Raw genomic sequence first — 25,467 nt, forward strand, 5'->3', positions numbered from 1 at the left:
AAACAGAATACTATAGGAATATTTCTTGCAAAACACTTTGTGTAACATACAAATAACAGTCTTTTGGCTAAGATCAAGTGTAGTATCAACATGCTGTGCTTGGTTGAAGTCATTAGGTTACATTTTAACTTCATTTTGAAGCAATTTTTAAAAGCGGCACATCGGTTTTTTGACTAAGATGCAAATGAGATCAAGCTTTGGTAGAGCTTTGCTTACTCCAATCAGCTTGAATCATGTTGATCAAGCTCAAGATAGGTGACATCCTTGTCTCGTCAGCTTGGATGGGGAATTTCTCAACTTATTGAGATTCTGAATTGGACTCAATTTGAATTGGAATGAAAACAAATGACAGTCTGTTAAGTTTGAATAATGTAACAAAATGACTTGCTGGTATTTCATACACCTCAGTATTGGTCTTCAGCAGTATTTTTTTAAAGTTTATAAAATGCAATGACTTTAGTTAAAAACAACTGCTTCAAGAACTAGCATAGCTTCAATTGCAATTTAAACATGTGAAGTAGTGCAAGAAAATTCTTCACTAGTGTTATGACCCCAGCAGATACTGGACAAAAGTCAGGTTCCAGAGAGAGGAAGCTGGCAAGGTAGAATTAACTCTTTTGAATATGTGGAGAAGTTAATGTGGAGTTTGCCGATGACCATTTTTAAAGCACAAAAACAAGAAACATCTCTTATGTTAAAGCAAATTACTGTGGATGCTGGAATCTGAAATCAAATGCTGGAAAATCTCAGCAGGTCGGCAGCATCTGTAAGGAGAGAAAAGAGCTGATTTCAAGTCCAGATAACCCTTTGTCAAAGCTAAAAGGCTTAGAAAGTGGGAGATATTTATACTGTAGGGTGAGGGAATGACAGGTGAGTCATGGCCACAGAAACCAGTTAATAGCTATCTACAAAGAGAATAAAGGGTGTAAATGGCCAAATGGGAGAGAACTAAAATGAAGATGGGGGGGGGGGGGGAAGGAAAATGGATGGGACAGAGATAAGATTTGGAAAAAGAGAAGCAAGGGGAAGAAAAAGTAAGGGTAGGGGAAAAGAGTGGAAAGAAAAAAGACAAATAAAAGGTAGAGAACAGTTTTAAAAAAAACAAAATGAAAATAAAGGGATTGAGGTGGGATTCAGCAAATCATCTGAAGGCATTATCTATATTTTATACCAGGCAAAAAACTGGAAAGATCTGGATAAAAATGATTATTCAATATTCCTTTACCACAGCAATATCTCCACAGACATGTATATAAAAATTTAGAAAGATAAAACAATTTATATCCATTTGATACTCTATCTGATATTCGGGCAAGTATGATGTGCACATGAAGTAACAGGTAAACTGTGGTCAGACTTGCTACATTCCAAAGTAGATGATAGATGTGACCAATGTAGATTCCATGGATTTCCCAATCATCTATTCAAATGCTTGGCATATTGTGTTAACCAGTCTCACTGAAACTTTGCCTTTCTCAAAATCTCTACACTTGAAGAACCTGGCTTGGAATTCTCTCTGAACATTGTGCCAACTTGGACAACTGAAACAAGGATTCTGAAATCCCTTTCCGCTTCACATTCCAGTCCAAGCACAATTTTAGACCTTTAGCCCTGTTAAGCAAAGAGTACCTTTTTTGCCTTTGAGGCCCGCAACAACCTTTTTGGCCTCTTGGATCTTCTGGACTTTATTCGAGTCTGCTCCCTGCAACTGTCTTCAATTTGGAGCCTATTTCTCTGCTCCTGATGTTTTTATTGACTAAATGTGATCTTTCTCTGATCACTCTCATTGTCCCAGCCTGGGATTTACACCTGGGACCTCTTGTCCACTCCATGGTTTGGGACCTTTTTTAACCCTGTTCCCCTCCTTTCATAATCTTCCCTAGGGTGCATTTTGTGGAATGGTGCTCTGGTTCCAGGTCATTAGATCTATAGCTTTGCACCGTTTCACTTATTTTGCTGCTTTTCTTCAGGTATAGAGCTGAAATAATAGTAGGAGGGATTATTATTTAAAAGGCGAAAAGCTGCAGCGTGCTGCGGTGCAGAGGGACCTGGGGGTCCTTGTGCACAAGTTGCAAAAACCCAGTCAGCGGGTGCAGCAGGTGATCAAGAAGGCGAATGGAATGTTGGCCTTTATAGTGAGGGGGATAGAATATAAAAGTAGGGAGGTCTTGTTGCAACTGTACAAGGTACTGGTGAGGCCGCAGCTGGAGTACTGTGTGCAGTTTTGGTCGCTGCACTTGCGTAGGATATATTGGCCTTGGAGGGAGTGCAGAGGAGGTTCACTGGGCTGATACCAGAGATGAGGGGGTTGGACTACGAAGAAAGATTGAATAGACTGGGTCTGTACTCGGTGTTTAGAAGGATGAAGGGGGATCTTATAGAGACGTATAAGATAATAAAGGGGATGGATAGGGTAGAAGTGGAGAGATTCTTCCCGCTTAGAAAGGACAGCAGAACTAGAGGGCACAGCCTCAAGATAAGGGGGGGTGCAGTTTAGATTGGAGTTGAGGAGGAACTTTTTCACTCAAAGGGTGGTGAATCTCTGGAATTCTCTGCCCATTGAAGTGGTGGAAGCTACCTCACTAAATATATTTAAGTCATGGGTAGATAGATTTCTGACAGACAAGGGAATTAAGGGTTATGGGGAGAGAGCGGGAAAGTGGAACTGATCCACTTCAGATCAGCCATGTCTTGTTGAATGCTGGGGCAGGCTCGAAGGGCTAGATGGCCTACTCCTCCTATTTCTTATGTTCTTATTTTGTTCCTTTTATTAGTTTTGTAGTACTGGATTTGTGAGGCTTAAGGAGCTATCAAACAGAATTTTTTGGGTATTTTGTCTGAGGCTCCATTCAGATGGAATCCATGGAAGAATCTTGAGCCAGGTTGTTTTGACAATAGCCTTGCTGGTTCTGATTGAGTTGAAATTTCTCTTTAATCTTGTAAATGTATAAACAAAGACTCGGGTTGGGTGCATAGGAAACTGGACAACTGGCATGACAATAAGGAAAGAAACCCCTAATTCTTCAGTAAATTCTGGCAGCAGCTAAGTTTGATATATAGGCACTTTGTGAAATAGCTGTGCATGAAAATGAAGGAAAACCATGAATGCTGAAAATTAAAGTAATTGATAGAAATACACTATATCATTCAGCATCAATGAAGATGAAAGGCCTTTTGGCTGTTTATCCTTGCACAAGGATTATTATATTGGAAGATTGCACCATCTATTCCAATTCAGTGTAGGGTTGTTTTTCAGTGCAACTTAAAAACTGCTTCTATAGGTTCTTTTCTGTAGTTGTGCATTTTTTTCTCTACAGAGAATTACTGAAGTCAAAATAATAAATATTGAAGAATAATTGAATGTAGTGAAAATATATACATTGTCTGTCTCTTTCGTATGCTCATAAGACTATGGCCAGAATATTACCAAAAAATGGCAGTGTTTCTGGTGAGAGAACAGCATGTTTCTGTTTCAGAGAAACCAGTCAGTCAGTTTTTTTTTCCTCAATCTTATTCAAGGGGTGTGTTTCATGCTGTCTCTCATAAGGGTGGGGCTTCATCATGCTGGCAAAATTCTGCTGCTTAGAGATTGGGGCACCATTTTTAAAGTGCATCCTGATCAGAACCTTAGTAAACCAAACCTCCCTGCCCCCTGCAGTTACCACCACATCTAAAGTATCCATTCTCTCTGCCTCATCCACTGCCAGCTCCAATGAGGGTCCTACTAGGGCCTGCTCCTTGGCAGAGCTCAGCACTACCAGGTTGACCTGGAACCAATCTGTGCCAGGGGCATTGCCAGGTCACTGACTGGCCTGTATGACCTGGAGAATCTCCTATGTCAGGTTGACATCAATCTATTGTAAGTGGTGACGGCAAGCCGGCACCTGTTAAATATTCAGTAAGAGGGTGAGGGAGCCCTGGAGAATGTGTTCGCTCATGTATCAAAATGAGCTGTCTGCGATCCCTTGGCATTTTTCTGCCGCTCTGCTGGTGAGATCAGAACTTGGAAATTTTCTGTTGCAAAGCGTGGTCTCCACGTTTTGAGCATGTGCTGCCATTCCTGCAGATGGAGAGTGTAGATCCAATCACCCCCTGTGGCTGGAATTCTTTATCTGGGAGTGTGAACATGGAGGCCAGCAGGAAATCACACCATATCTTTTGACCCCAACCTCACTTGTGGGTTTGCACTGTTCAGTGGTGAGCATGTCTGCACAAGTTGTGCTATCATATTGGTTTTTCAGGGTCCACGGTTGCAGACAGCCTCCATCCTCAACTCCTGGAGGCCGCTCAATCATTGTTACTGACAGAAAGTTTGCCCTTTTTTTGTAACAACACCATAAAGCAAATAACTTACTGAACTTTATTGGACCTCGCTTCATGCAGTTTGGCTGTTGCAATGCAAGAGATTGCATTTCAGAAATAATTAATTGGCTTTGAAGTGTTTTAAGTTTTTCTGAAGATGCACAAAATTTAAGGACATTAGTCACCTTTTCTGATGTTGATCCTTCAAACTGCAGATAATGTTATTGCTGCTAAAGTGACCCATAAACTTGACATTCCAAAACTAAATTCCAGAGAGAGATCAACTCAACTGCACTTTTATAAACATCGAGCATAATCTGAAAACACTGTCAGACAGAAGCACATAGATGTTAATCTATCCAATAGATGGAGTTTCTAAGGCTGCTTATTGACCATTGGATTTACTGCTTATCTCATCCATTTGTCACAGTCACTGAATTGGTCACTTAATCTCCCTTTCTACCTCTGTACATCTCCCAATCTCCCACATTGAGCATACTTCCTTTGCCATCCCTTTGTATGTAAATTTCCTCAATTTTGCTGAAGAAATCATTTTTTTTTGGTCATGCAAAATCACAGCAATTTCAGCAATGAGCTTTTGAGCTTTGTTTGCAGTTTGTGGAAACTTTTACTTGAATCTTGTGTCCCACCTCCCCAGTCATTAGCTGACACAATACATTGATGGGTTCTGAAAGTTAGATCTCTGCAGATGCTAACCTAATTTAAGAACCAATCATGGTATTGAACAGAACTGTTGTGCTGCGATCTAAAACTAATAAACCAAATGGTCAAGGTCTCTCTCAGTATGAAGTGCCAATCATGGATTTTTTTTTGTTGTTATTGAAATTTACATTCACTGAAATCAACAAAGAATTGCTTTTAAAATAAATCACCCACTGTTGTATTAGCTACCTGGCTAGACCTTGAAACTTTACAGCAGCTAGTGCTGTAAAAAGGAGGCATGGCCTCCTTCCCTTCCATTGTACAACTCCTGATTTAAAGGCTTCAGGAGTGTGCTACACTGTGCAGTTCTTGTCCAGCCTGAGTCAGAAGGATCAAAGTAGTTTAAAAGTAAGAAAGTAGGAGCAGAGTGGAAATTTGACTGTCACTTCAGAAGTTCAGGCCAAATGTTTACTGTAAAACACTAGTTAAAGCTAGTAAGTAATGGTATATGAAATATATTTAAACATCTATCACACTTCAGTTATCAGTGAAGGAAAGAACATTGTAAGTACAACACAAATGCACACTGCTTTTTGTCTTGTCTTTAGAAAATGCACAGATTAGATCAATTACAAATCCATAAACATCAGTCTATTATGCATTTTTCATTCTCTGCATCAGAAATGCAAATAGCCACATCTGGATTCCAAATGAGCTTGAGCCAGTGCTTTACAACAAATATTTGGCTTGCACTTCTGAAGCGGCAGAGTCAGATTTCCATTCTGCTCCTACTTTCTTACCTGTGAAAACATATTGCCATGACTACATCTGTGGCTAATGAGTAATTTCTATTTTCCAGCATCGTTGTAAAGAAACAATGGCCCAGGTCATCTGATCAGAATTTAAAGTTGGTTTTCCCTCTAGATCTTGGGGTACACTTTCTTTTTTAAAAAAAAAGCAAAGGGGGTGTGTTTCACGCCATCAAGTAGGGAAGTGGGGCTTTAACTTTTCTGGCATGTGCCAACTTTTTTAAAGGGAATCCTGGTCATAACATAAACCCCCCCTGGCCTACCACAGGTCTCTGGGCTCCCCTCAGTTGGAGTCGGCTGTCCCCACATGGTCTGCTGTTGGTCCATAACTAAATCTAAATGAATCCCCCCCCCCCCCCTCCCCCGCACCAGGGAGATTTGCAGGACCAGTACCTGACCATGCCCCTCTTCCCCCAGGGACTATACTCACCGTTTTTTATACTCCATCTCCCATGCGCCCCCCGCCCCGAGACAGAACAAAGAACAATACAGCACAGGAAACAGGCCCTTCGGCCCTCCAAGCCTCCGCCGCTCATTGGTCCAATTAGACCATTTGTTTGTATCCTTCCATTCCCAGTCTGGTCATGCTGGGACCAGAGTCCTGGCGAATTGTATAACTAGGACTGTAGATAGGGCTTTAAACTAACTAATTAGAGGGGGGGGGGGTGCACGGGTGGGGGCAATTACAAAATCTAAAGTAAAGGAGAGGGTATGTGAGCAGGTTAATGTTGAAGATGTTCCACTAAAGGAGTAGGGGGCACTAGAGAAGTTAGTAGCGTTTCTACAAATAAAGTCCAGATAAAGGCTGGTAAAAAGACACTTTACCTGAATGTACGAAGCACTCGAAACAGTGAACGAGCTGATTGCACAAATCACCACAAATGGGTACGATCTAGTGGCCATTACGGAAATGTGGTTGCAGGGTGACCGGGACTGGGAACTGAATATCCAGGGGTATCGACATTTAGGAAGGATAGACAGGAAAAAGGAGGTGGTAGTAAGAGAGGATATAGGGTCCAAAGAGCAAAACAGAATTGTTGTGGGTGGAGATGAGATGAATAGTAAGGGGAGAAAGTCGCTGGTGGGCGTGGTCTATAGGCCCCCAAATTTTGAGGTGGGGCGAGCTATAAACAAGCAAATAATTGATGCGTGCAGAAACGGAACAGCGATTTAATTTTGGGGGATTTTAACCTGCATATTGATCGGTTGACTCAAGTCGGACGCAGTGGGCTTGAAGAGTTCTTGGAATGCTGTCGGGATAGTTTCCTTGAACAGTATGTAACGGAACCTACGAGGGAGCGAGTTATCTTAGATCTGGTACTGCGTAACGAGGCAGGTAGAATTGGGGATCTTGTGAGGGATCTTCTTGGGACAAGTGATCACAGTATGGTTGAATTTCTGATGCAGATGGAGGATGAGAAAGAGGGGCCCCGAACCAGTGTCCTCTGTTTGAACAGAGGGGAGTATGATAAGATGAGGGCAGAATTGGCGAATGTAGATTGGGGGCGCAGATTGGTTGGTAGGACAGCTGAGGAACAGTGGAGGATTCTTAAGGAGATCTTTCTCAGTATTCAGCAGAAATATATTCCGCTGGTAAAGAAGGACTGTAAGAAAAGGGATAACCAGCCGTGGTTATCGAAGGAAATAAAGGACAGTATTAAATTAAAAGCCGATGCGTACAGAACAGCTAAAAATAGTGGGGAATTAGAAGATTGGGAAAGATTTAAAAAAAAATGACTAAAAGCGATAAAGGAACAATGAGTATGAAGCTAAACTAGCTCTAAATATAAAAAAGATTGTAAAAGTTTTTAGAAATATGAAGAAGAGGAGACTGGCTAGAGTGAACGTTGGACCCTTGGAGGATGAGAGGGGGGATTTAGTGGTGAGTAATGAGGAAATGGCTGAGACTTCAAGTTTTTTGTGTCGGGCCTTCACGGAGGAGGACACAAATAGCTTACTGAATATTAAAGATAGAGGGATGGTAGGAGATGAGGTCCTTAATACAATTACTGTTACTAGAGTGCTTGGTAGACTAACAGCACTGAAGGTAGGCAAGTCCCCAGGACCGGATGGAATGCATCCCAGAGGTCTGAAAGAAATGGCAGAAGTAATAGCAGATGCCTTAGTAATTATTTATCAAAATTCACTGGACTCTGGGGAAGTGCCGGAGGATTGGAAAACAGCTAATGTTACGCCGCTGTTTAAAAAAGGTAGCAGACAAAAGGCAGGGAATTATAGGCCGGTTAGCTTAACGTCCATAGTTGGGAAAATGCTAGAATCCATCAAAGAAGAAATAGCAAGACACCTAGAAGAGAACGGTTTGATCAAGCAGACGCAACACGGATTCATGAAGGGGAAGTCGTGTTTAATGAATTTATTGGATTTCTATGAGGATGTGACTAGTGCGGTAGACCGAGGGGAACTGGTGGATGTGGTTTTTCTGGATTTCCAGAAGGTGTTCGATAAGGTGCCTCACAAAAGGTTGCTGCAGAAGGTTAGAGTGCGTGGAGTTGGGGGTAAAGCGTTAGCGTGGATTGAGGATCGGTTATCTAACAGGAAGCAGAGAGTTGGAATCAAAGGGTGCTTTTCTGGTTGGCAGTTGGTGACTAGTGGAGTGCCGCAGGGATCGGTGCTGGGGCCTCAACTGTTTACCATTTACATAGACGATCTGGAGGAGGGGGGCTGAGTGCAGGGTAACAAAATTTGCTCATGACACAGATGAGTGGAAAAGCGAATTGCGTGGCGGGCGCGGAAAGTCTGCAGAGATCTGGATAGGCTGAGCGAGTGGGCGAGGACCTGGCAGATGGAATATAACATCGGCAAATGTGAAGTTATGCACTTTGGTAGAAATAATAGTAAGAGGAATTATTTAAAGGGTGAAAAGCTGCAGCATGCTACAGTGCAGAGGAACCTGGGGGTCTTTGTGCACGAATCGCAAAAACTCAGTCTGCAAGTGATCAAGAAGGTGAATGGAATGTTGGCCTTTATAGTGAGGGGGATAGAATATAAAAGCAGGGAGGTCTTGCTGCAACTGGAGTACTGTGTGCAGTTTTGGTCCCCTTTTATTTGCACAAGGATATATTGGCCTTGGAGGGAGTACAGAGTAGGTTCACCAGGCTGATACCAGAGATGAGGGTGTTAGCTTATGAAGAGATTGAATAGACTGGGCCTGTACTTGTTAGTTTAGAAGGCTGAGGGGGGATCTTACAGAGACATGTAAGATAATGAAGGGGCTACATAGGGTAGAGGTAGAGAGAGTCCTGCTTAGAAAGGAAAACAGAATTACAGGGCACAGTCTCAAAATAAGGGGAGGGCAGTTTAGAACAGAGTTGAGGAGGAGCTTCACTCAAAGGGCAGTGAATCTCTGGAATTCTCTACCCATTTGAAGTGGTGGCGGCAACCTTGTTGAATATATTTAAGTCACAGTTAGCTTTCTGATAGACAAGGGAATTAAGGCTTATGGGGAGAAAGCGGGAAAGTGGAACTGATCCACTTCAGATCAGCCATGATCTTATTGAATGGTGGGGCAGGGTCGAAGGGTTAGATGGCCTACTCCTATTCCTTACGTTCTTATTATGTGGCTATCCAGATAAGTCTTAAACAATCCCAGTCTGTCTGCCTCCACCACCCTGCTTGGCAGTGCATTCCAGGCCCCATCACCCTCTGATTTCTGAGTTAAACCTTGCCCCCTCTACCTTGAACTTGTGATCATCATCTCTGACCTGGGGAAAAAACTTCCCACTGTTCACCCTATCTATGCCCTTCATTAATTTTTATACACCTCTAAGTCTCCCCTCATTCTCCATCTTTCCAGGGAGAACAACCCCAGTTTACCCAATCTCTTCTCATAGCTAAGACCCTCCATACCAGGCAACATCCTGGTAAACCTTTTCTGCACTCTCTCCAAAGCCTCCATGTCCTTCTGGTAGTGTGGCGACCAGAATTGGACGCAGTACTCCAAATGTGGCCTAACCAATGTTCTATACAGCTGTAACATCAGATGCCAATTTTTATACTCTACGCCCTGTCCTATAAAGGCAAGCATGCCATATGCCACCTTCACCACCTTCTCCACCTGTGTTGCCACCTTTTAAGGATCTGTGGACTTGCAAACCCAGGTCCCCCTGTGTCTATACTCTTGGTAGTTCTGCCATTTATTGTACAGCTCCCCCCTACATTAGTTCTACCAAAATGCATCAGTTTGCATTTATCTGGATTAAATTCCATCTGCCATTTCCCCGCCCAATTTTCCAGCCTATCTATATCCTGCAATATTCTCCTGACAGTATTCATCACTATCTGCAACTCCAGCAATCTTTGTAGTCCGCAATCTTACTAACCAGACCAGCTACAACTTCCAAACAAACAGCAGACGTCCCAGTACAGAGCCCTGTGGAACACCACCAGTCACAAACCTCCAATCAGAAAAAGACCCCTCCACTGCTACCCTCTGTCTTCTGTGGCCAAGCCAGTTCTGAATCTATCTAGCTAGTTCACCCTTGATCCTGTGTGATTTAATCTTTTGCATCAGCCTGCCATAAGGGACCTTATCAAATTCTTTTCTTTACTAAAATCCACGTAGACAACATCCACGGCCCTTCCCTCATCAACTGTTCTTGTCACCTCAAAAAAAAGAACTCCACCAAATTTGTGAGGCAAATTTCATGTTTAGGTGAATGTCTGGTGAAGAGGCAAGTCCAGGAGAGTGTGCTTGCTAATAACATGCTAATGTATTAAAATTTGCTACCTGACATGTGACATGTTACCACTTCACTGGCAAGGAGCCGGTAAAATTGAAATTTGGAAACTTTCTAGTGCAGATTGTGTGCTCTCTGGATTTTCAGCAAGCACCGTCACGCAGACAGAGTACAGGCTCAGAATCACCCCTCTATTTCTGACTCTGATTTAGATTTTCAAAAAAAAACTTTAACCTCCTGATTTTGAGTGATCTTCAGATGGAGGATCCTCCACAGCTTACTTGTAGCAAATCTTGCATAGAGCAGCGCAGAGAATTTGTCCAAAAGACACCTGTTTTTTACGGCACTAGTTAAATTCTGGTAAGTAGAGTTAAGCTGTTTAGAAAACCACTACACCAAGATGGGAGGGGTAAGATGGGTAGACGGGTCAGTCTGGTTAGGGGAGTTGTGCAGTGGGTAGGTCAGTTGGATAGTTCTCTGGTTGTTCGATTCTTTGTTCAGGTAAATACCCAGATGGGTAAGTTAGAACTGTTGAGGTCTCTGATTCTAATTCAGAGTTGGAGACTGATTTGAAGGGTACTAGGAAGTGGGGGAGTTGCCCATCAGATGTTCAGACTTCATGGGAAATTCCCTTGGGAATCCTTGAACCATAGAAAATTTACAGCTCAGAAACAGGCCCTTTTGTCTGTGCTGAACCACTTTTTGCCTAGTCCCAGTGACCTGCACTTGGACCATATCCCTCCACACCCCTCTCATCCATGTACCTGTCCAAGTTTTTCCTAAATGTTAAAAGTGACCCCGCATTTACCACTTTATTCAGCAGCTCATTCCATACTCCCACCACTCTGTGTGAAGAAGCCCCCCTTTAAACTTTTCGCCTTTCACCCTTAACCCATGCCCTCTGGTTTTTTTCTCCCCTAGCCTCAGTGGAAAAAGCCTGCTTGCATTTACTCTGTCTATACCCGTCATAATTTTATACACCTCTATCAAATCTCTCCTCATTCTTCTATGCTCCAGGGAATAAAGTCTGAACCAATTCAATCTCTCTGTAACTCAGCTTCTCAAGTCCTGGCAACATCCTCGTGAACCTTCTCTGCACTCTTTCAACCTTATTTACATCCTTCCTGTAACTAGGTGACCAAAGCTGTACACAATACTCTAAATTCAGCCTCACCGATGCCTTATAACCTTACCATAACACTCTAACTTTTATATTTGATACTCCAATTAATAAAGGCCAATGTACCAAAAGCACTCTTTACGACCCTATCCACCTGTGACGTCACTTTTAAGGAATTCTGTACCTGTATTCCCAGATCCCCCTGTTCATCTGCACTCTTCAGAGTCCTACCATTTTACCCTGTATGTTCTACTTTGGTTTGTCCTTCCAAAGTACAATACCTCACATTTTGTCTGTGTTAAATTCCGTTTGCCATTTTTCAGCCCATTTTTCTAGTTGGTCCAAATCCCTCTGCAAGCTTTGAAAACCTTCCTCACTGTCCAAACATAGAACATAGAACATAGAACATTACAGCGCAGAACAGGCCCTTCGGCCCACGATGTTGCGCCGACCAGTTACAAAACAATGACCTACTAACCTAAACCAATCCCTTTTCGTCCATAAACCTATCCACAGACCTCTTAAACGCCCCCAAACTAGGCGCATTTACAACTGCAGCAGGCAGGGCATTCCAATCCCTCACCACCCTCTGGGTAAAGAACCTACCCCTGACATCTGTCCTATAACTACCCCCCCTTAGTTTAAAGCCATGCCCCCTCGTGCTAGATTTTTCCATCAGAGGAAAAAGGCTATCACTATCCACCCTATCTAAACCTCTAATCATCTTATATGTTTCAATAAGATCCCCTCTTAGCCGCCTTCTTTCCAGCGAAAACAACCCCAAATCCCTCAGCCTCTCCTCATAGGATCTCCCCTCCATACCAGGCAACATCCTGGTAAACCTCATCTGCACCCTCTCCAAAGCCTCCACATCCTTCCTGTAATGTGGGGACCAGAACTGCACACAGTACTCCAAGTGCGGCCGCACCAGAGTTGTGTACAGTTGCAACATAACGCTACGACTCCTAAATTCAATCCCCCTACCAATAAACGCCAAGACACTGTATGCCTTCTTAACAACCTTATCTACTTGATTCCCAACTTTCAGGGATCTATGTACACATACACCTAGATCCCTCTGCTCCTCCACACTATTCAAAGTCTTCCCGTTAGCCCTATACTCAACACATCTGTTATTCCTACCAAAGTGAATTACCTCACATTTCTCTGCATTAAACTCCATCCGCCACCTCTCGGCCCAGCTCTGCAACCTGTCTAAGTCTTCCTGCAAACTATGACACCCTTCCTCACTATCTACCACACCTCCGACTTTGGTGTCATCAGCAAATTTACTGATCCACCCAACTATACCCTCATCCAGATCATTAATAAAAATCACAAACAGCAGTGGCCCCAACACAGATCCCTGAGGCACACCACTTGTAACCGAACTCCATGATGAATATTTAGCAGTTTAACAGTTATTTAACAGTTATTTAATATTTAACAGTTAGCACTGCTGCCTCACAGCACCGGGGTCCCCAGCATCTCCTTTTAACTCAAACCATCAAGTCGCATCCTAATAAATCTTTTCTGTACTCTTTCTAGCTGCTTAATATCCTTTTTATAATGTGACCAGAACTGTACGCAATATTCCAAGTGTGGCCTTACCAATGTCTTGTACAACTTCAAGATACCCCAACTCATGTATTTGATGTCCCAACCAATGAATTCAAGCATGCTGAATGCTGCTGTCACCCCCCTGTCCACCTGTGACTCCACTTTCAAGGAGCTACGAACATGTACCCCGAGGTTTTTCCTGTAACTCTTTCTTTCCCAGTTCCTACCACTAACTGAGTAGGTCCTGCCTGGTTCAACCTACCAAAATGCATTGTCTCTCATTTATCTATATTAAATGCCATCTGTCATTCATCGGCCCACTGGCCAATTGATCAAGATCCCATTGTAATCCAAGATAACCTTCTTCACTATCCACTATGCCACCAATATTGGTGTCATCTGCATATATACCAGCCATGCCTTCTAAATTCTCTTCCAAATGATTAATATTAATGAGAAATAAATGGATTTAGCACCGATCCCTGAGGCACACCACTCGTCACAGGCCTTCAGTTTGAAAAAACGACCATTTATAATCACGCTGTGGATTAGGGTGGATGGTGATAGCCTGTTTCCTCAGATGGAGAAATCTAGCACGAGGGGGCATGGCTTTAAATTAAGGGGGGGTAGTTATAGGACGGATGTCAGGGGCAGGTTCTTTACCCAGAGGGTGGTGAGGGACTGGAATGCCCTGCCTGCTGCAGTTGTAAATGCGCCTAGTTTGGGGGCGTTTAAGAGATTGGTGGATAGGTTTATGGACGAAAAGGGATTGGTTTAGATTAGTGGGTCAATGTTTTTTTTTAAAAAAATAAGACTGGTCGGCGCAACATTGTGGGCCGAAGGGCCTGTTCCGCGCTGTAATGTTCTATGTTCTGTCGTCAGGCCAATTTTGTATCCAATGGGCTATCTCACCCTGATCCAATGAGATTTAATCTTGTGTGACAACTTACCATGCAGTTCCTTGTCAAAGGCTTTGCTAAAGTCCATGTAGATGACGCCGACTGCACTGTCCTCATCATCGGCCTTGGTTACCCTGTCAAAAAACTCGATCAAATTCATGAGACATGATTTTCTGTTCGCAAAGCCATGCTGACTGTCCCTAATCAATCCTTGCACCTCTAAAGGCCTGTAGATTTGGTGTCTCAGAATACCTTCCCACAACTTATCCACTACAAACGTAAAGCCCACCATCCTGTAGTTCCCAGACTTATCCCTGCCTGCCTTGCTAAAGGCACAACATTTGCTGCCTTTCAATCTTTAGGCACCTCACCTGTGGCTGTCAATGATTCAAACACCTTTGCTAGAGGAGCTGAAATTTCCCCTCAATCCCCCTGACAACATCCTGGCAGGCACTTCATCAGGTCCTGGGGATTTATTGACCTTGACTTCCAGCACCACCATCTCTGTAATATGTACACTCCTCCTAGACATCACTACTTATTTGCGTACCTTTCTCAACAGTAAATATCAGGTGAGAAATATTCATCTAGAATCTTGGTCATCTCTTGTGGATCTGCATGTAGATGATCTTGTTGCTCCTTTAAGAGGCCCTATTGTCTCCCCAGTCATTCTTATGCATTTGTAGAAGCTCTTTGGATTCTCCTTTGCCTTAACTGTTAAAGCAATTTCGTGACCCTTTTTTTGTCCTCCTGATTTCTCTCTTGACTTTACTCTGGCACCCTTTATACTTTTCAGGGGATGCACTTGATCCCTGCTGCCTATGCATGTCATATACCTCCTTCTTGACCACGCCTCAATATCCTGAGTCATCCAGGGTTCCCTACTTCTACCACTCTTGCCCTTCACTCTAAGAGGAATGTGCTTACCCTGAACTCTGGTTAATGCTCTTTTGAAAGCCTCCTGATTACCACTTGTGCCCAATCAACTTTTGAAAGTTTCTGTCTAATACTATGAAAATTTGCTTTGCCTCAATTTAGAATTTTAACTTTTGGGCCAGACCTATCGTTCTCCATAGCTATCTTTAAAATTTAATGGCATTATGGCCACTGGTCCCAAAGTGATTCCTCACTAACACTTCCATCACCTGCCCTTCCTTATTTCTCAAGAGAATGGAAAGTTTTGCTTCTCTAGTCAAATGAGAAATTCCTCCTAAATACACGCAACTAATTTCTTTCCATCCAACCCTCTAATACTGTGGCTGTCCCAGTCAACATTGGGAAAGTTAAAATCCCCTACTTTTAACACCCCATTTTTCTTGGAGCTATCTGTAATCTCCTTATTCACTCTTTGCCTGCTGACTACGTGGGGGCTTATAACACGATCCTATCAGTGATCTCCCCCTCCCTATTGCTCAGTTCTACCCATATCGACTTCAGTGGGTGAACCCTCAGAAATAACCCCCCTCAGTACTGCCATGATGTCCTCCTGAATCAAAAACGCAACTCCCCCTCCCTCTCGCCTCTTGTTTTGTCTTTCCTATAGCATCTGTACCCTAGAACATTTGAGCTGCCAGTCCTGTCCCTCCCTTAGCCACATATCAGTAATAGCTATAATATCCCAATCCTACGTACCCATCTGTGCCCTGAGTTCATCTGCTTTGCCAATTAGACCTCTTGCATTGAAATAAATGCAGTTTAATCTAAACTTCCCCTGCTTTCTGCTCTACTCTTGCCTGACTTTTCTAGCACTAGGACTACTGACACCTGCCCTTACTATTTAACGTGCTGTCCTCACCCTTCTCGTCTGTCTCCTTACTGCTTGGAGGACCACCCCTCCTGTTAAACTAGTTTGAACCCTCCCAAGCGGCTTTAGCAAATCTCCCTGCCAGTATTAGTCCCCTTCCAGTTCAGATATAACATGTCCCCCTTGTCCCAGATGAGATCTCAATGATCCATAAATCTAAATCCCTGCCTCCTGTGCCAGCTCTCAAGCCACACATTAATGTGTTTAATCTTTCTATTCCTAGCAGGAGGCATTGGAAGTAGTCCAGAAATTATTACCCTGCAGGTCCTGCACTTTAGCTTTGTCTAAAACTCTACATCTGCACTTCAGGACTTCATGCCTTTTCCTACTTATGTCTTTGGTTCCAATATGTACAAAGACATCTGGCTGCTCACCCTCCCCCTTTAATGCCCTGCAAAGAGTCCAAAATGTCCTTGACCCTGTCACCAGGAAGGCAACATACCATCCTGGAATTTTGAACAGAAATGTCTGCCTGTGCCTCTAACGAGTCCCCTATTACTACCGCTTGCTCTTTGCCTAACCCTGCTCTACAGCAGAACCAGGTGTGGTGCCTTAGGACTGCTCCTGGTATTTTCCCCTGAGGATATCCCCCTCAGCAGTATCCAAAATGATACAAGAACATAACATAAGAACTTGGAGCAAGAGTAGGCCATCTGGCCCCTCGAGCTTCCTCTGCCATTCAGTAAGACCATGGCTGATCTTTTTGCAGACTTGGTCTGCCCACCATAATCCTTAATTTCTTTACTGTTCAAAAATGTATCTATCTTTGCCTTAAAAGGATTCAATGAGGTAGCCTTAACTGCTTCACTGGGCAGGGAATTCCACAGATTCACAACCCTTTGTGTAGAGAAGTTCCTCCTCAACTCAGTCCTAATTTGCTTCCCATTATTTTGAGGCTGTGCCCCCTAATTCTAGTTTCACCTGTCAGTGGAAACAACCTCCCTGCTTTTATTTTGTTTTATTTATTTAATAATCTTTTATGTTTCTAGAAGATCTCCCCTCATTTGTCTGAATCCCAATGAGTATGGTCCCAGTCTACTCAGTTTCTCCTCATAAGCCAACCCTCAACTCTGGAATCAACCTCGTGAATCTCCTCTGCACCTCCTCCAGTGCCAGTATATTCTTTCTCAAGTAAGGAAACTAAAACTGTCCACAGCACTCCAGATGTGGCCTCACCAGTACCTGCAACATAACCTCCTTGTTTTTAAACTCCATCACACTAGCAATGAAAGACAAAATTCCATTTGCTGTCTTAATTACTGACTGCACCTGCGAACCAACTTTTTGTGATTCATGCACGAGAACACCCAGGTCTCTTTGCACAGCAGCGTGCTGCAATTTTTAACTATTTAAATAATAGTCCATTTTATTGTTCTTCCTACCAAAATGAATGATCTCATGTTTACCAACATTGTACTCCATCTGCCAGACCGTTGCCCACTCACATGGACTATCTTTATCCCTTTTGTAGACTTGGTGTCCTCTGCACACTTTGTTCTGCCACTCATCTTTGTGTCATCTGCAAATTTTGACACACTACACTTGGTCCCCAACTCCAAATCATCCATGTAAATTGTAAATTTAACCATGTATACCTGTTTTAGGAGACTCCTGCCTCTCCTGATAGTTGCCTATGATGGGAAAACCTCCCTGTAACAAGTGTCAATCACACTCTCTGCCCCCCATACGCTCCACAATGCGTCTAGTTGTTGCTCCAAACTAAAAATGGGGTCTGTGAGGAACTGCAGCTCGACACACATCTTACGTACAAAGTTGTCAGGGAGACTGGATTGCTCCCTGATTTCTCTCAATTGGCAGGAAGAGCATACACTGCCATTCTGCCCTTTTTATAGTTAAAAGATAACAATCTCGATGCACTTTTCCTTGTGGTCTTCAGTGACTTTTTGTTAGAGGTAGGGAGGGAAACACTGCAATAATGTTTAGGGTTTAACTGTCCCTTGACAACAGCTCCTGTACAAACCACTTTCTAGAAATGATAACTGCATAAGTGCAGACTTCATCCTGAGAGCCAATCGGTGTCACTGCTCTGCTGGAAGCTTGTCTTTGTTTGAACTTGGAGGGTGTCTTGCTGGGGTCCACTTTCTGGAAGCAATGACTGCACTGATGCAAATCACCAAGAGCCCATCAGTGTTGCTGCTCTGCTGGACTTGTTGGAAGATGTGATGCTGGATCTTGCAGCTTTGCAACTTGCTGTGAATTAGACCTTTTGGGTATGGAATTGAATGGAGGCTTTCCTCCCCTGGAGCTTCCAGCACACTTCAATAGACAGGGGCACCACTTGCTTCTTGGTCGCCAACTACCAAGAGCTGAATTTCCAATATCAGGGTAAGAGACAAAAGCCTGGAGTCTAAATAGCTTCTGCCAAACTGAAGGTGAAGCTTAGAATTTTCCTGTGGCGGGGGAAAAAAAATACTGTCCCACCTGACCTGTCAATCATTCTTTCTTCAGCAATTCAAAGCAGGTCATAAAACTCGACGACACTGCATTTGGCCCAGATTAAAACTAAAAAGGCCCATTATATGATTTTAGCAACAATAAAAGGATATTGGCTCAGATAACTCAGGGCCAATTAAAAAAAAAGACCTGCTTATAAACTGCAGAGAACGTGATTAAAAATACATTTCTTAAAGGCATATGTCACAACCGTTCAATATGAATAGAACTTTTTTTAATGTTTCATATATATTTCGTATTTGGATTTATTTCTGTCTTTGTTATGAATTTTAACATTCTTGAGGACTAATCAGAAAATTTGTGAATCTTCTTGAAGTGTTGCTTGCAGGGGACTAGTGTTGGATTTTTGTTGTGCAGTGTTTGTACATATTTTGGGACCTTCCACATAGAAGAATAGCAAAATTCAATCAAAAAATATAACAGAAGCGGAACTGACCCTTCAGTCAATCACATCAGTTCAAACTTACTAGGTTCAAACAAACCCTAGGAATAATTCCTCACCTAGATTATTCTGAGAATCATTTTTAGAAGGAGTTCAAGTCATAAACTTAAACATTTTTGCCTTTGTTCTCTTGCCTCTCTGTGCTGAGTACAGTACCAGAGGTATCACCTGTACGCTACCAAATCAAGTGGACGTTTTTCGTAAAATAGAACATTACAGCACAGAATGATGTCCATTGTTTGAGTGCCAGTTTTCAGCTGGCTTTAAACCCGATCTTTGTGTATTCTTAGTGAAAAGTGGAATCTACAATCCCATCTCGACATTGCTCACAGGATCGTTTGAGATGGTTATTTTATCCCTTTATCTCTATCATACAGATTTTTTGTTTCTGAAGGCTTTAGAAGTACCTTACCTGGAAACAGGGGGTTTCCATACTCTCTCAGAGTATTGAACCTATTCAGCCAGTGGCTGACTGTACATCCAATGTCACCTTTTTTTGGGGATTGTGTGCCCTTAGGAAAGGGAACCTCCATAGGTATTTATTTAAAGTTTCTTTGGACACAATTTGGTCTTTCCTTCATTTGTTATGACAATGTTCACTCATCCTCCTCCGTCATACACACACAAAAAGTGATTTGTTACATGCTTGCAATCAGCACAGTGATTAGCAATGCTGCCCCTCTGTGCCAGAGACCTGGGTTCAATTCCAGCTGTGTGGAATTTGCATGTTCTCCCTGTGTCTGTGTGGGTTTCCTCTGACCAAAGTTGTGCAGATTAGGTGGATTTACTGTGCTAAATTGGCCTTTAGTACCTGAGGTGTATAGGTTAGGGAAATTAGCAAGGCAATTGCATGGGGTTAAGGGAATGGTTCATCAGGGTGGGCCTGGGTAGAGTTAAAGTTTATTTGTTGACTTGCGTTAACACTGAAATGAAGTTACTGTTAAAATTCCCATGTCACCATACTCTGGTGCCTGTTTGGGTACATTGAGGGATACACAGGGAGAACATGCAGACTCTGCACAGACAGTGATGCAAGCCAGAAATCAAACCCAGATCTCTGGCGCTGTAAGACAGTAGTGTGAATCACTGTGCCACTGTAAAATCCTCCTGGCAAGTTATTGTAGGCTCAGTGGGCCAAATGGCCGCCTACTGTATTGTAGGGATTCTGTGAATTGGAGAACTATTTTAGTTCTTCAGGATGATAGTTGGGAATATTGCAGGCCTGAGAATTTTCTTTTGGTTCACTGAAAAAAATGGAGGTTGGTGGTTTCTGGCAATGAATGCACAATGGTTTACTCCATTTCACAGCTTTTCCAGTTGAAAGTTATGGTCAACCCATGCAGTTAAAACAAATTAGCCTCACTTCACTGCTGCTAGTGAAATTTATTGGCAGATTTCTACCTTTAGCTTGGCAAAATGGCTTCCCTCTGTTCTTTCCATATCCCAAACTAATGCTCTGAGCTGCCCCTGTGAATTAAAGGTATTTCCTATCACAGCAACTGTGTTGATGTTCCCATTGTTGACACAAGTAGTCTGATGGTCCAAGCAATTATCACACAATGGGGAATGTTTGCTGTCACCGTGATTCTCATTATGAATAGCTTCTAAATATCTTTGTATTTCTATCTCAACGTGAATGGCAAGTTTTTGGGTACTGTTGGTCTGATTCACTTTAATTGATGTGGGGGTTGGAATTTCTCTACAGAGCTGGTGTTGACTCAATGAGCTAAAATGGCTGTTTAGCATATTGTAATGGCTGTACGTTCTATTAATTGCATTGTGTGGTAACTTTAACAGGGCTTCCTATTGGAGAAACATGGGCTCACAATCACTACTCTTTTGGATTTTTCATCATTCCATGCATACGTGGAGTCGTGGAATTGCTGCCAGTTTCAGTAAATACTGACAGCTTTACCATCACTATCATTGTGAAACTTGGCCAGCATATGTCCTGTGTGTATCATTTTAATCTTGTATTGCCCAATGTAATCTTACAAAGCCAAGGTACAGGCAGAAACTTCATTGTAACGAAGTGCAACACAATGGGGAAAGCCATGTTGATGAAGCGCACTTCACTGGAATCAACAAGGTAGAGGCAAAAATTGTTTATTGGGTAAATCTTTTGGAACCACAATTATAGATTTCATATAGCATAGAAGGTGTCATTCATCCAAGTCTGCACTGACTGAGAGTATCTTACCCTACTCTCTTCAACCACCCAATCCCCATTAATAATAGACATTTCCCATGGACAATCAAAGGTGCAATTTAACATGGGCAGTCCATCAAGCCTGCACATCTTTGGAATTTGGGAGGAAACCAGAGCACCAAGAGGAAACTCATGCAGACATGGGGAGAATGTGTGTAAACACAAACAGTTATCCAAGGCTGCAATTAAACCTGGAGGTGTGAAGTAGCATGCTAACCATTGTGCTGCCCCAAATGCTTTAGCTATGTAGTGCAAGTTAATTGAACTTGTACGCTAGCTTCCTTCTAATTACAATTAATAGATGTGAGCAAAGTATTTGAAATAGTAAAATATTTAAGGCAAAAGTTATTGTCCCGATTTTGTGGAAGTTTCTTGAAGCTTGGATGCTGGCTGAATGTTAATTGTTTTGCTTAACTTGGCAGCATCTTGGAACGTAGTTCATGTTAAAAGTTGTGCTTTCGGATCTGAAAATCCACAGCAGAGCTGTGAGGGAGCACCCTTTGCCAAATTCTGCTGTGTCGCAAACTGGTACCAGTTACTGGTAAATGCAGCTGTTTCTTTTGAGTTTATTTTTAAGACCGTTAGAAAGCAAGCAGATTGGCACAGCACGTGAAGTTTCTTTTTAGTTTAGGACAAATAACTCTAGTTCAAGACAGAAATGGCACTATGCAACAACCATGCAAAATACATTAGTGTTTAAAAATTCAATTTCTTCCTAGACTGAGGTCAAGTTTGAGGGGTTTGGGGTGGGGGTGGAGGGGAGGTGCTAGGGTAGTTGTTGCAACTTCCTTTCAAACAGCTGCTGGAACTTTAAAATCAGATCATGTTATGAGTCATAGTTTCTATTATTTTAAACTGCAGTTTGTACCAAGCTCTGGCTGCATATAATACTTTGTCCAAAAATGCATTATGATTCAGATGCTCATGTAGAACTGAGATTAGATGGTTTGTTTAGTTTGGAAGCCAGTGATACAAAAATCTCAACAGTAATATTGAAAAGTTGTGTGAACCTTTACAGGCCCCTTGTGGGTAAGTTGATTTTGAGGAGCGTTATTAGATGAAATACACTTGCAAACCAATTGATTTCCTCCTAAGCTGAGTACCACTGAAAACACCACATTTTTTTAAGTGTGCCTTGAAATTTTGGTTGCAGTAGCATTGTTGGAGTGAGGGAAGGGCAGATAAACATAGCTTGTTACAAGTCTAATAAATGTTGCTTCACATTACTTACTCCTGACTCTACATTTAATGACTGTATACCACAAGTTTTGATGAATTCCATTTTGGGGTGTCATGTTGAACTTTTGGCCTTGTAGTATGGTGACATTCCAGAAACTGTTCTAAATAGGGTAAATTCTAGAACTTATTCCACTCCACTTTTGAACCCTGCCTCAAGCTTTCCCACTGCTGCTGTTTCTTTGATTACAACAGCTGAGGAATTATCATTCATGATTCATTTGTTGACAATCTGTTCCATTCTAAAGCAAATGTTTAGTTTTTAATGGAGTGCAGATTATCTCCTTAATCTTTTCAGTTTTGCTAACAGAAATTCTATTGTGTATATTTCAAGTTCCATTGCTGTCACGAAACCATATTAACCAGAACAAGTGGTAGCACATTTATATTTGGTGTTTTTTGAGTACCTTGGATATACTTGAACCTCTGCTTCCCATCTAAGCACGTTCCAAAAGATTAACATGAATGCACATAAACGTACACTTTTTGGGTGGAATTTTCCAGTCCCGCATTTTGGGTGGCCAATCAACCAAACCCACACATCTTTGCATCTTTAGATTTTCACCAGTGGCTCCCCCCTTCAAAACAGAACAGCCTCTAGCCATCCGGGACTATGGTTACTTTACCTGGGTGGGGTGGGGTGTCGATTATCTCTGGCTGAATGGCAGGTTTGTAATGTGGAGCAATGCCAACAGCACAAGTTCAATTTCCGGACTAGCTGAGCAATGCGAGCTTAATCCCTGTATTGACCCAGTTAGTCAAAGACTCTGCCTTCTCAAGTTTGCCCCTTGCCTGTGGTGTGAAAAGTATCAATACCCTAGTTTGGTTGGAGGTGAGCTCAGTGCTCAATTAGTGGTGAGAACTGCCTGCAGAAGGCAATGATAACTGGTAGCCACAATGAAGGTCTCTGTTGCCTTTGCCAAAGAGAGCAGGCACACCTAATGAGAGTTAGTAACCTATGTGAATATGAAAGTGGCAAGATCACCAAATAGAAGATAATGCACAAGATCCTCCAGATCCCAAGATGTACTTTTTGTTTTTGATACAAAATCTTTCCTCTCATTGAACTTACAGCTGTACTTTGTGCTTTGCCAACTTTCTCCTTGCTCCTGTAGCCTGTTAACAAACTACTCGGACTTTACAGGCCATTAATTAGAGGCAGGCAGTTCCTAGTCCCACCCACAATTTAGAAAATTAGAGTATGTCCAGGAGGCATTGGGATCCATAAATGAGATGCTTCCAAGAATGCAAATTTTGCCCTCAACAGCTCTCTCACTGCTGATACTGGCACTCGGGTGGAGTGTTTCTGCCCTTTTTTTTGTTATTTCAAATTTCCAGCATCTGTAGGGGGGCTGCTGTGTAAATTTGCTAGAGTATTAAATTCCACCTACAATTGGACCTTATTTTTAATCCTCATCTTATGATACCTACAATTGTGGGTTAGTTTTTCAATGAATATTCCAACTTGTGTTGGCAGGAAATCTGGCGTGGGTTCTTTCCTGAACAGAATATCCTGTAAGTGCAACTCAAGTCTTACCTTTGGGAGCTACCAGCTGGTTGTACTGATCTCTCAGCAATGAAGATGGTGCACATATATAGGAGGAACAGAAAATGGAAAAATGCAATTTTAAGAAAAAGTGCAATTCAATACATTGAATTCCAAATGTGTGCAGCAATATTTTACTGTGATTGTGAAGCTGTCCTTTCATGGATCTCTTTTTCTAAACTTATGCAGGTTATTTATACAACTGAATGTCCTTATTAGGTCTCCCAGTCCCAATGGCATTCAAGGCTATCAAGCCTTCTCAATCAAGCATTCTCCACCAAGAATGCATCATTTTTAGTGATGGACTTGATTTTATCAGCTGGGCTGTAACATCGTTACCAAACTTCAGCCTATGGTTATGGTAATAAAAATGAGTTTTTAAAAATACACTAGGATTGAATTATCTATCATTTGCACAAATGCCTATTTTCAATAGACTGAACTGAAAATCTGTCAGGCCAATCGCATTTAAATGCTGCATTTAAAAGCTAGAGGTTGAGTACGTTGCCTGCCTGGACAATCCATTGTTCCTCTTGGTTTCAACCTGGAAGGACGCAAGCAGGAAAGTAAATCCACAGGGATAAAATGGGGGCAGGAGGAAGCGTGGTTAGGAATGGGGGAGATGAAAGTTACAATGAGAATGCAGTAGCACTATTGTAATTCTGCTCTCTTAATGGATTTACAAAAGTGTCTGAGGAATGACTTCCAGATAAAGTAGTGGAAGCAAAAATATTGAAATGATTTGAAACAATCAGATGCTACAGTGGGTGGATGTCAGGATCTCTGGGTGGATCAGCTAGAATGGGCCATATTGCCTGCCTTGTTCATAATTAGTTTTGAATTTTGCAAACTAGGCAGATCCAATGAAAGTATTTTGCAAGCTATTGTGTACAATAAGATTTTAATCTATTTTAAATTGTGTTTTAAGGTGGCTGTTAATCATTTTCAAAAGAAAATAATTATTGAGCTGTAGTCGTAAGGTTAAAAGGGATGTTTTTATTTCAAGAACACCACATGTGATCCATCTGGATTATTGCAATTCTCTGCTTTATAACTCAAACTTGTGTACCATATGCTGTTCACATTTCCTTTATTCTAAGTTCTGACTTTTATGGGCTGATTTTTTTTCACTGAATTCCATGGCATTCAAGGGGCTTATGGCTTTCCCTTTTTTTTGAGAAGTGCTGCACAATAGATTTTTTTTCATACTGCACCAGTAATGTGCAGCACATTAGTCACCTCAAAGTGACAAACTAGTTCCCTATAATATGGATGGTTGCCTCTGAAAGGCATTTTTTTCCATGAACAGATGTGACAATTTGCCACTTCCTTCTGGGCACCTAGTTTCTATGTCCAGCTGTAATAGTCAGGAAGGCTGTGAGTCTGTTCCTAGAACATTCCAGTTACTTTGGAAGGTTCTGATATCATTTGATTGCCTTTCTAACAAAGCTGTTCCATTTATGCTGTATGTGGATTCAGCAACGTTTGTACAGCTGCTCTTAAGTGAATTTTGCTCCTGTTCAGTTAAATGGAGATGTAAATATGCTGTGATGCCACACCCCATCCCTCCCTTTGCAGGGAGGGGGAGCATGGTATTGCGCTTGATTTTCAGGGGAACGCTACTGCAGTCAATGATTTTAACCTCTTCAGGAAGGTCTACATGGGACAGTAATGATGAAGGAACGTTGCTGGTCTGCACAGTTGC

General features: G+C 42.2%; 1 protein-coding gene across 1 annotated transcript in view; it reads left to right on the forward strand.

Moving 5' to 3' along the window:
• Positions 1-25,467, forward strand: part of me1 (malic enzyme 1, NADP(+)-dependent, cytosolic) — a 468,354-nt gene that overhangs the window by 36,538 nt on the left and 406,349 nt on the right. The gene's annotated exons all lie outside the window — the stretch shown is intronic.

Source organism: Carcharhinus amblyrhynchos, chromosome 7 (genome assembly GCF_965287045.1).
Source record: "Carcharhinus amblyrhynchos chromosome 7, sCarAmb.v2.hapA, whole genome shotgun sequence".
In the NCBI taxonomy this organism is placed as follows: Eukaryota; Metazoa; Chordata; class Chondrichthyes; order Carcharhiniformes; family Carcharhinidae; genus Carcharhinus; species Carcharhinus amblyrhynchos.